At 42.0% G+C, this 11,308-nt stretch overlaps 1 protein-coding gene across 2 annotated transcripts in view; it reads left to right on the top strand.

Moving 5' to 3' along the window:
* The first annotated feature begins 8,876 nt into the window (after positions 1 to 8,876).
* Positions 8,877 to 11,308, top strand: part of KCNB2 (potassium voltage-gated channel subfamily B member 2) — a 455,693-nt gene continuing 453,261 nt past the window's right edge. Inside the window, exon 1 of one of the 2 annotated variants that reach the window (XM_049853797.1) lies at positions 8,877 to 9,071. The gene's annotated coding sequence lies outside the window, so the exon portion shown is untranslated. Of the gene's footprint in view, positions 9,072 to 9,704; positions 10,056 to 11,308 lie in introns of those variants that run through there. The other variant, XM_049853796.1, reaches the window with a different exon arrangement.

Here is an 11,308-nt window from a genome sequence, read left to right as displayed (position 1 = left end):
GTACCAATTTAATGCTCCTCTTCCTATTTTCCTCTTTAGTCATTTGTGTTACTCTTTTCCTAACTCTATTCTGGCCATATTGTTTTGGTAATAAAGTGCACAGAATTGACTGTGATTTTCCAGGTCAAATCTTAACAGAGTCATTTAAGTGTCAACAGCCACATTTTTCAAATGGGGATGCCAGGAGTGTTTTATAGTTCTGCAAACCAAACAATAATATTGCCTATGGCCACTCGAATCTCATGCTTCAGGGAATAAATGAGAGAGTTTATCAAGAGACAAAAGTGTTTCTTCCTGCCTCAGCATTAGTTATTTAACTAATTCAATTTGTCTACTCTGCTTTTTTTGATAAACTTTTTGGTTGTTGTTCTCGCATTAGTCTCCAGTTCTATAACTATTGGTAATTACTGCAGACGATATAGAAAATTACATAAGCCAATATCCTGGCACTGTATTGAAAGCCTTGTGGCTCGGAACTCTCTTGTGCTTGTAGCTATTAATAGGAAAATTTCATTTTATATATTATATACAAACACATCCTTCTCCAAACAATAATTTTACTATATCCTGTACGGTACTCTGCAAATTTTCAAATGAACTTTGTGCAAACTGTTAAACCTTAAAGATTTTTCATAGGAATACCTGTGTAAGAAATATTTTAAATTAATGCAAATTGTAATAGAGAATATGATGGGGCTTATAGCAGATTTCTTTCATGTCAACTATTATAAAATCCAGTTATCATGACTACTGTATTCAGTAATTTCAAAACAACGTAAGACAATGATATACTCCTCTTTGCCTGTGCTGTAACTAGCTAGCTAATCCCATCTGATAGTAGCAAGGCGCATCCCCAGCTATCACATCAGGATCTAGCTTTGAAAGTGAAAATAAGTAGCGAAAGTGGGGATAAGTGAAATCCTCTAATGCAAGAGAAATTCCATCCTTACTCTAATTAGCATTAGCTACAGCAGGAATGTGTTTTTTATTTTTGTTGCTGTTTTTAGGAGAGGTTAGTTTTCTGTTGTGCTTTCTCCTCGGGTGGAAAGGAATACGTTAGGATGATTCATGGCTAACTTAAATCTCATGGAGATTTGCTTGTGTAATGAAGCTAACTACCATCTCTGTTAACACAATGCCCTGTGGACTGATCCATTGCTATGGCAGTTTGGCTACTGCTTTGCTAGAGGAGCAGAAAGGCAAATTAGACTGCTTTGTGCTAATCAGACCCATTTAGGCTGAATTTCCATGTTTGATTGTCCTGTTCCATTTCTGATTATTTCTATAAACAATGTAATTAGTTAAATCAAATATGAAACATGACAAATTTTCTAAAACCATGGTTGGGACTTGTTTAGCTCTGCATAAGGTAGAACTGGTGGTGGGAGGTAAGATACAGTATTTCCCATGTCTTATTTTAAATTTCTGTATTTTAAATGCCCATCAAAATCACTTGTTCTACTGTTTTAAAATATATCCCTGTGTCTGCTGAAACATGTCTTCAATATTTTTATTGAAAAGAATTAGGTTATTAAACAGAACCAAACATCTGAAATACATTGACAATACTTCAAATATATATATTATATATACTTGTATTTAATATTTTACTTCAAATAATATATCCTCTGATTTTATTACTATATTTTATTTAGAACAAAATGTTAAAACATAACTCTAATTAGTAATAATAAAAAAAGGAGTTTCCAAGGAGCGCCTGGTGGATTAGAACTGCTGACAGCAGCTGTACCACTTAACCACTACACCACCAGGGTTTCCTCTAATTAGTAATTAGTAATGCGAGGTGATAATTGGAAGAGTACAGGTTCTAGGAATGATCAATATTTCTACTCGGGTACTGAAAAGAAGGTTTTGAGGGTGCAAGCATGCCAACTTTTTTTTCCATCATTCTTATCATTAATGACCCCATTGGATGTATGTCTCCATTGGATGTATTGTCAACTCAGGCTTCATTCTCAGAAGGGAACAAAGGCACCGTTGGAGTGTCTGCCATAATTCAAATCCCATTGCTTTGTTGAATCCTGTGTCTGCCCAGAAATCTCTCAGAAAAGGCTTGGGTAACTAATTTAAGTTTGCTTGCCCTGGCTGTGACCTTGGCTGCTAATAGACAAGATCCTTGCCTGGCCAGGAGGGACCCATTATATCTTTACAACCACTTTTTCTCATGATATGAAGTCTATGAGGTTGAGAATAAAGCACTTGCATCACATTTGCTCTACTACTGGTGATATTTCCATTTCCCTCTTGTCCAAAACCCAGGAAGTGCTTTAAATTTTCTTATTCTAAGAGTCCCAGAAGCTTTCTGACCCATCCTGCTGATGGTATGTTGACAATCTGGAGCTATTTAGTACTTCTGGATGGGTCATGGCCCACACAGGTACCATCTATATCTAACTCGGGAAGCCTTAGTCCTAGTCCATGGGAACAGGCCTCATCCCAAATGTGCCCAGCCTTGTCATATCAAATCTGTAGATGAATGTCAAGTAGACAACTAGTGGACCAGCACTGGGGAAACAAAAGACACACTTCCTAACTCCATCCCACTCAGCACCACCAACAAATTCTTTTGTTTTCTTTATGCGGATTGTATGACTCTTTTATTTATCTTAATCAAGCTTCCATCCTAAAATTAAAAAATAATATTTTATACAACATTTTCTCACATGAACTTGGGATAACCCGGTGAGACAGGGAGCAAGATTTCATCACCGCGGGAGGAGGTAGGGGGGATGTAGTCTAAAATGTTAAGGTCACACTGCCTTAGGTCAAATTCCAACTCTGCCACTAAATAGTGTGATTGTGTGCAAGATATTTAAATTCTCTCCAGTTCAGTTACTGCCTTAATTAACTGGAATAATAACAATAGTATCTATGTCTTAGAGTTATTGTTAGGATTAAATTAGCCAATACCTGAAGAGAATTTAACTCAATACCTGACATGTAGTAAGACTTTGGTAAATTTTACCTGGTATTATATAGCATGAAACCCTGGTGGTGTAGTGGTTAAGTGGTACCGCTGCTAACCAGAAGGTTGGCAGTTCAAATCTACCAGGTCCTCCTTGGAAACTCTATGGGGCAGTTCTACTCTGTACTATAGGGTTGCTATGAGTCAGAATCTAGTCAATGGCAATGGGTTTATTATTTTTTTAATTATATTGCACAAAAAAGTAATGAAGAGACTCAAATCTGACTAGGAATCAAACCCTTGTTTTACCATGCGATCATGTCTCAGCATAACGTGGTTAAATTTCAGATCCTAAGTAGCATATTTCTAAGATTGCTAGTTCATTGGACCCAGAAACCTCTCACCCTAAACCTCACGGATTCCTAAGAACAAACTAGGCTATTTAGACAGTAACGGTGTCTGGAAGGAGCTCCAAGGGTAGATCCAAACACAGTACTTAGATTCATGGTACTACATGGCAGAAAAATGAGGTGTTGAAGCATCTGGCATGTTTCAAAAAGTTCATGCTAAGAACAAGAACTGGTGAAAAAAAAAAATACAGTCAGCCTGAAGCTTATCTCTTACTTTAAATCTTCAAAAGACAGCCAAATATGTCTCAACTAAATTTGAAAGAATCAATGAGATAGTACTTATCTCCTCAGTGAAGAACACACAGACAGCTCATTTATTTTTCAGGCCTTCAGTGTAATGCGCAAGGGTAGGGTTTCAGTGGTTCCCAAGATGCTACAGTCGCTCTAAAGTGCTCAAGCTTCCCTACATTTCTATTTAGAAAGTACAAGAAGGCACATTAGGTCTAAGAGTGTAAATTCTAACCACCCTTCAGGGGCTGCTTTCTTGTATGACAATAAACACCATAGGACTATTTGCCCCTATGTAAAAAGTTTTGTCTCGATCTATTTATGTATTTGGTTTACTCTAAAAAATGTGAAACAGTGTCTTCGTTGTGCTGACGATTGAAGATTAATATCCACCTATTGTTGATATGAGTTATTCCAAATTGAAAAAAAAAAAAACCTTCCTCCCACCTTTTACAGAAAATTTCTTCAACTTGTTAATGTGTATCCTTCCAGAGTACACACACCCCCCCATTTACTATGTGTTAGTGTATTTTTACCTTTAAAACTGGGGTTTGTGTCATTCTGAAACACTCTTTTGGAACTTGTTTTTTGTTTGGTTGGTTGGTTTTACTCAATATGTCACATGTGACTTAAAAAAAAATTAAATCAACCTCTTATTCTTAAGTGTCCAAAAATTTGTAAATTCTTACCTTCATGCTTTTAACACTTTAAAACATGTTCAGTCACCGGTCTTCACTACTTCATACTAATCTATATAGGCTTTCTCTGTAAGGCAAAATGCCAATAAAAATTCTAACTCCACATGTTAAAGTGTAGTAAAGTAATGATGTTATTAAGAGTATAGTAATGATTTTTTTCAAATATTTCATGTAGCAAAAAAATACTGAGAATCTATTATGCTTGATATTGTGTGAAATACACATGTATTTTTCCATACACCAGCATTATGATACATAAGGAAGTTCATTCTCCATTTTAATTATATCTTCTCATATACCTAGGGGTGATACTTCGGGTTAAATCTATATCACAGTTCTTTCTTTTATCCAGAATTATGACAGAAGCATTTTGGTATACCAACAGATATTTCCCCCCTTTACTATTAATATCAATTTTTCAGATCTCAAGGTAAATCTGAGAAATTGAAATACAAGTAAAGGAACATTTTCATAAATATCAATAAAAGTTAAAATGATGATGACTTTAAGGAGCAATGGGAAACCATATCTGACTTTTCAGCTAGATCCTTTTTCATTTTTCTTTTGGAGAAAGACTAAAAAAATAATATTGCATACGAAGACAATGAAGCCACATGATGATAATCAACACAAGAGTTGCAGTCATCAGGAATTCAAAGCTGTGCATATGGAGAGCTCAGCTGTTTCAAACAATTCATATAAAATACCATGGGTTATTCTCTATAACTCATGTGGGATATGAGATTTTGGTGAGTGGAATTAGATTTTGTTTTGGAAGACTGTTGTTTTCTTATCACTGTATGTTTACAGACATGACCCAAGCTTGCTAGACAACTTACTCTTAGTACCTTGTCTCCCAGAAATGGAGATAGCACCAGTGTGTTTTACCCAATAGACAATTTGCTCCCTTGACTAACGAACACTTAGATAGTAGATAAACGAATTCAGATTTTTTGAAATTTAATGGAAATTTAAGGTAAAAAAATGTTTAACAAATACTTGTCAAATAATTAAATTTTTACCCAGGTGATCAGTAATTTTGAAATACTGTAAAGGGATTTATTTATATTTATGGAAATAAATTTTATGAAAGCTCACTTAAATTTAGGGAAGCCAAAATGAATACTAAAAAGTCTTTCTAAACTTAAGATATTTTATAAAGTCCATTCATTTAGCAAATATCAAGTGACAAAAACTGCAAAATGAATATTGTTTTTCTTAGGTGCCGTCGAGTCGATTCCGACTCATAGCAACCCTATGTAACAAGAGAACCAAACACTGCCTAATCCCGTGCCATCCTCACAATCGTTGTTATGTTTGAGCCCACTGTCGCAGCCACTGTGTCAATCCATCTCATCAAGGGTCTTTCTCTTTTTCGCTGACTTTACCAAGCATGATGTCCTTCTCCAGGGACTGGTCCCTCCTGATAACGTGTCCAAAGAATGAAGTCTTGCCATTCTGGTTTCCAAGGAACGTTCTGGCTGTACTTCCTCCAAGACAAATTTATTCATTCCTCTGGTAGTCCATATACCTTCAATATTCTTCACCAACATCATAATTCAAAGGCATCAATTCTTCTTTGGTCTTCCTTATTCCTTGTCCAGCTTTTGCATGTATATGAGGCAACCGAAAATACCACGGCTTGGGTCAGTCACAAGTTAGATCTCAAAGTGACTTATTTGTTTTAACTCTTTAAAGAGGTCTTTTGCAGCAAATTTGCCCATTGCACTGTGTTGTTTGATTTCTTGACTGATGCTTCCATGAGCATTGATTGTGGATCCAAGTAAAATGAAATCCTTGACAACTTTAATATTTTCTCAGTTTATCATGATGTTCTTATTGGTCCAGCTGTAAGGATTTTTGTCTTCATTATGTTGATGTGTACTCCACCACTGATCTGTCAGTTTGTCATACTGTGGTGTTTTGCATGTTGCTGTGATGCTGGAAGCTATGCTACCAGTATTTGAAATACCAGCAGGGTCACCCATGGTGGACAGGTTTCAACAGACCTTCCAGACTCAGACAGACTAGGATGAAAGACTGGTGATCTACTTCTGAAAAAATTGGCCAGCAAAACCCTTATGAATAGCAGCAGAATATTTTCTGATACAGGGCTGGAAGGTGGGCCCCTCAGGTTGGAAGGCACTCACAAAATGACTGGGGAAGGGCTGTCTCCTCAAAGTAGAGTCAACCTTAATGGCAAGGATGGAGTTAAGCTTTGAGGGACCTTTATTTGTTGATGTGGCATGACTCAAAATGAGAAGACACAGCTGCAAACATCCAATAATAATCAGAATGTGAAATGTATGAAATATGATCTAGGAAAATTGGAAGTTATCAAAAATGAAATGGAACACATAAAGATCAATATCCTAGGCATTAGTGAGCTGAAATGGACTGGTATTGGCCATTCTGAATCAGATAATCATATGGTCTACTATGCTGGGAATGCCAAATTAAAAAGGAATGGCATCATATTCATCATAAAAAAGAACATTTCAAGATCTATCCTGAAGTCCAAAGCTGTCAGTCATAGGATAATTAATATCCATAGGGCAAAAGCAATACATGTGATAAGTACATGAGAAGAGATACATGTAAGGTAGCTACTACCTGCTTGGCTCTGGGTTCAATGAAAGGAATGCAAACAATAAAGCGATATGAAATCTTCCCTCAAGGAATTTATAATCTAAAATAGTAAGACATGTACATAGGAAGTACACATATGCTGCAGGAAGAAGAAAGTGACACAGGTTTTAAAATACATAGCTCCACATGCTGGAAAAGGTAAAACTATAAAGGCAGTAAAAGGATCAGTGGTTATCAGGGGTTCAAGAGTAGCAGGGAGGTGGGGGACAGAAAGGTAGAGCACAGGGCATTTTTTGGGCAGTGAAACTATTCTGTATGATACTGTAATGGTGGACACATGACATTATGTATTTATCAACACCCATAGGACTGTAAGACACAGACTGAACCCCAATATAAACTGTGGACTTCAGTCAGTAATAATATATCAATATTAACTCATCAATTGTAGCAAAGGTACCTCAGGAATGCAAGATGTCAATAATGGGAAGAGTGTGCAAGGAGGAGAAGGGTTATGAGAAATTCTTTGTCCATTCTGAACAATTTCTTTGTAAACCTAAAACTTAAAAAAAAAAAAAAAACTTAAAGAAAACAAAAACCCTGGTGGCGTAATGGTTAAGTGCTATGACTGCTAGCCATAAAGGTCGGCAGTTCAAATCTACCAGGTGATCCTTGGAAACAACTGTGGGGCAGTTCTACTCTGTCCTATAGCATCTCTATGAGTCAGAATGAACTCCATGGCAACAGGTTTGGTTTTTTTGGTTTTTATGTAAAAAAATTACGTAGCTCAGATAAACATCAAAGGGGAGGAGTCATAGAGGAAGCAGAGTTGAAGGCGGCCTTTAAGGCCTGGAATAATTTGGACAGGACACCTGAAGAACATCATTCAGAAGAAGAGATGGGTATGCCATGGCACAGTGGCCTGCAGACACTATTTGATAAGGAATGGGAAGTCAGGCAATATTTGTGAACAGGAAAATGGTATGGTCAGGGTCCTGCTTGGGAAGAATAATCTGAAAAAGGTAGGTAAAATATATCTGAGAGTGGAAAGACTGGAGGCACAAGTGTGAACTTTCTGCACCTGAATTTAGACTTAGGTGTGGAAATACGGATCTGGAGCTCGGGAACAGATCAGGGTTGACCATAAAGTCTTGAGAGTCTGAGAGTGCTCTTCCTAGTGTTCACACTTAAGCTTCAAGAATCCCAGAGGGCCAGGGCAGGTCCTGGCTGCAGAGTGATGGCGTCCAAAGGGCCAACTTCCATACAGAACGTCTGCCGCCTCTAAAAAAAACCCTAGCACAACAGAAGGCCCGTGGGCAGAAGGTGAGAAGTTAAAGTGAAGATAACCATTGATAAGACATCCTAGTGCACACCAGGACTAAAACAAAAATTAGATTAACCGAGAAATATCTGACAGTGCGTGTATTTGGATCCACTTCAACAGTCACCTTTTTTGGCCTAAAGAAACTTGGAATGGAGTCCCAGGTTTAAATACATTATCATGTGTTTTGTCTTAAAAGGTGTCTCTCGCTACTTTGTTTTCCTAAAAGCCCCATTTAACTGTGCCGGCTCTCTCTATTGCGTGCCTGTTAAAACGCACTCGGGCCAAGGACGTGCAGGACGACTGATGTTACCCAAGTTCATCCCGTCTTTACTGTACCCTGAAGGTGGCGAAGGGTCTGGGTGGCCATCCCCGCAGCCTCACCAAGGAGGAACTTGTCACAGTTCTGCAGATGGCAGGGAGAGCAGGCAAAGGAAAGAAACCAGGGCACGAATAGCGCCCCCGTGGGAAGCAAGAGTTAGAACGGCCACCGACCCGGCTTCACCCTTAAACCAGAAAAGTAGGGTCACTCGGGGCTGGCAACAGCCCCGGAGCGGAGCAGGAGGTGCCCCGAGGAAAGTCAGATCCTATCTACGCTTCTAGTTACCACCGCGGCTCCTTTCCCGGGAAAATACTCTTGCCCCATCACCTAGGGGCGGTCCCCCTCGCCCAGTCCCCGGGGAGTTGAGCAAAGAGCCCCAGGTCAGGGTTGTGTAAGGGGAGGGCTAGGAGGAGCCCAGCGGTTGGAAGCAGAAGGGCCAGGGGAATCCCGTGAAGCCTCGGGGAGCGCGTCTCCGCGGGGCGCCCCAGGGTTTTCCCCGCCGCCGTGTGCGCGGTGGCGGCGGGGCTGCGGACCCTCCCGCCTCGCGCAACCGGTTAGGAGCCGCGGAGCAAAGCAGGTGGGTGTGGGGCCGGGCCCCGGGCTGGAGGGAACCGCGGGCGGTGAGGGAGAAGAGGGAGGCGCCCGGCGAGGTGTGGGCGGTGTCCGCCCGTCCGCGCCCAGGGCACGGGGGCGCTCTACGCGGGCAGAGTGCACAGCTCCGGCGCCGCGAGGCCGATCCCCCGGGTACCCGGCCGGGCGCCCAGCCCCGCCACCCCGCCGCCCACCTCGACAGCTGCAGGCAACCACGAGGCGGAGGAAGAGGCGGCGGCCGCTCCAGCCCGCTGGTGCGCGGAGCGCGGGAGGAGGCGGAGCGGGAAGCTGGGGTGGCCGCGGGCGTGTGTGCGCGCTGGGCCGGCGAGCTGCGGGCGGGGGACCAGTGCCCGGAGCGCCCCGCCTCGCCTCCCGCGCCCAGCCTCTTCCCTGCTCAGGCACAGAGACACACACCCACCAAGCACCCACCACCCTCCACCCCCGCCGCTGCCGCGCTCCCGGACGCCGCCGCCGCCGCGCCTCGGGCAGCCGAGCGAGCGGTAACTCCCGGGCTGGCGCTGCTTGCCTCCCCGGCTTCGTACGCGCGGCGAGCTCAGCCCCGCTGGATTTGCCTTGCCTATTCCAGCCGTCCTTTCTCTGGGCGGCGGCGGCGGCGGCGGCGGCGGCAGGAGGATGGGGACTCCGCAAGGGGAAGGGGCTGAAGATCGTTGAGGATTCTTGTTCTTTTAAAGGATGCCTTAGCTTCCTCCCGCCGCCTCTCCTCTGAGCCTTCCTACTAGGGACCGGGAACCGGAGTCAGAGATGTAAAGAGAGGGGGGCGGGGGACGCCAGGAGCTCCAGCCAGCCGGGGAGACCCTCCTCTCTGTGGAGGGGAGGGGGATTTCCAGCGACAGATCATTGGCGAAGGGGATCGTCGCAGGGAGAGGAGCCCCGGAGGGAGCGGGGAATCCCACAGCCCTTTGTGGTGCCGGAGCCCGTGCTGCCTGCTGAGCGGGTCTGTGGGAGCTAGGTAAGTGGCGGGGGCATTGCTGCTCCCGGAAGGGGTCTTCCTTGAGGATGGATCAATGCGGGCAGCCTAGCCAGACTTGAGTTGCTAAAGGAATTGGAAACTGCCATATGGCGCCGAGTGGACTAACACACAAAGCTGACTTAACCCTGACAGGGTTATTAATGTAAGGCTCCGTCTCCGTGGGGAAGGCTCTCAAGTATTAGCCCCTGAAAAGGTTCCGAGCAGCCTGCCTGGGAAGGGTTGGGGAATGTTATTTCTAGGAGAGGAGCTCTTGTTGCCTTCTGTTCATTTGTTGGTAAATGCCACACTCACATGTACACACTTGTGGGACCGGATTTAGGGAGTGTGATGTCTCTGAGGTATGAACGGCTCTCGGAACACAGAGACATGCATGCGTTTTATTCTTCAAGCGTGCGCGGTCTCCGTTCTGTAGCACGGTTCTTGGGAGGGAGGACAAGCCTCTAAGGAAAGAGCTTCATGGCTGTTTCCAACACACTCTGCTAGGGGACTTGGGAATACAGTTGCCCCCAATGGCACCAGAAGATACCGACCATTTGCCTCATCATTTGCTTCCTTCCCATGCTTAATGACCGTTCTCTAAATAGTACGCTGCAATCCATTTTCTCAAATTATGAGCATTTTTGTGTATTCATTCATAAAAATTGTCAGTGTGCAATATGCACAAATGTGCCATTTTTACAACATTTATGTTGGTGCAAAGGTTTTAACAATAGTAATAAAAAAATATAAGTACACTGGAAAAATTCAGGGTGCATAGATAGGATTTCATATAGGTTCAACATTCTAATAAAGTTATGCAATAATGTCAATATTTTAAATAGCATATATATATGTATATGTATATTTGCATTGACCGGCTTTTGTTGGTAATCTGATTCTTTAAGCCCAGCTCAAAGGAAAAGTAAGCATTTTATTGTTATAGTTTTAAAATTTGTACTATCAGGTGGAACAAAGGTCTTTTTGGTTTACGTACTAATAAACGTCAGTCAGGGTGTTACATTTCATAGGACAAGAGAGATAGATTTCAGCTCAAAATCTGAAGTCTTATCTCTCAGTACTGAATAACTTACAGGAAAGATTTTTGAAAAGGATGGCAATATTATATTAAAAAATATATATTCATATGTAAATGTATGTCTGTATATGTAATGAAGTTTTGCGTTATCTCTTTCACTCTTTAGGTGTGTGTATGTGTGTGTCAATAAATATAAAGCTGCTCAGAGCTTACTTGT

The sequence above is a fragment of the Elephas maximus genome, chromosome 15, assembly GCF_024166365.1.
Source record: "Elephas maximus indicus isolate mEleMax1 chromosome 15, mEleMax1 primary haplotype, whole genome shotgun sequence".
Taxonomy (NCBI): Eukaryota; Metazoa; Chordata; class Mammalia; order Proboscidea; family Elephantidae; genus Elephas; species Elephas maximus.
The sequence above is the reverse complement of the archived record's forward strand: the minus strand, read 5'-3'. Positions and strand labels throughout refer to the sequence as shown.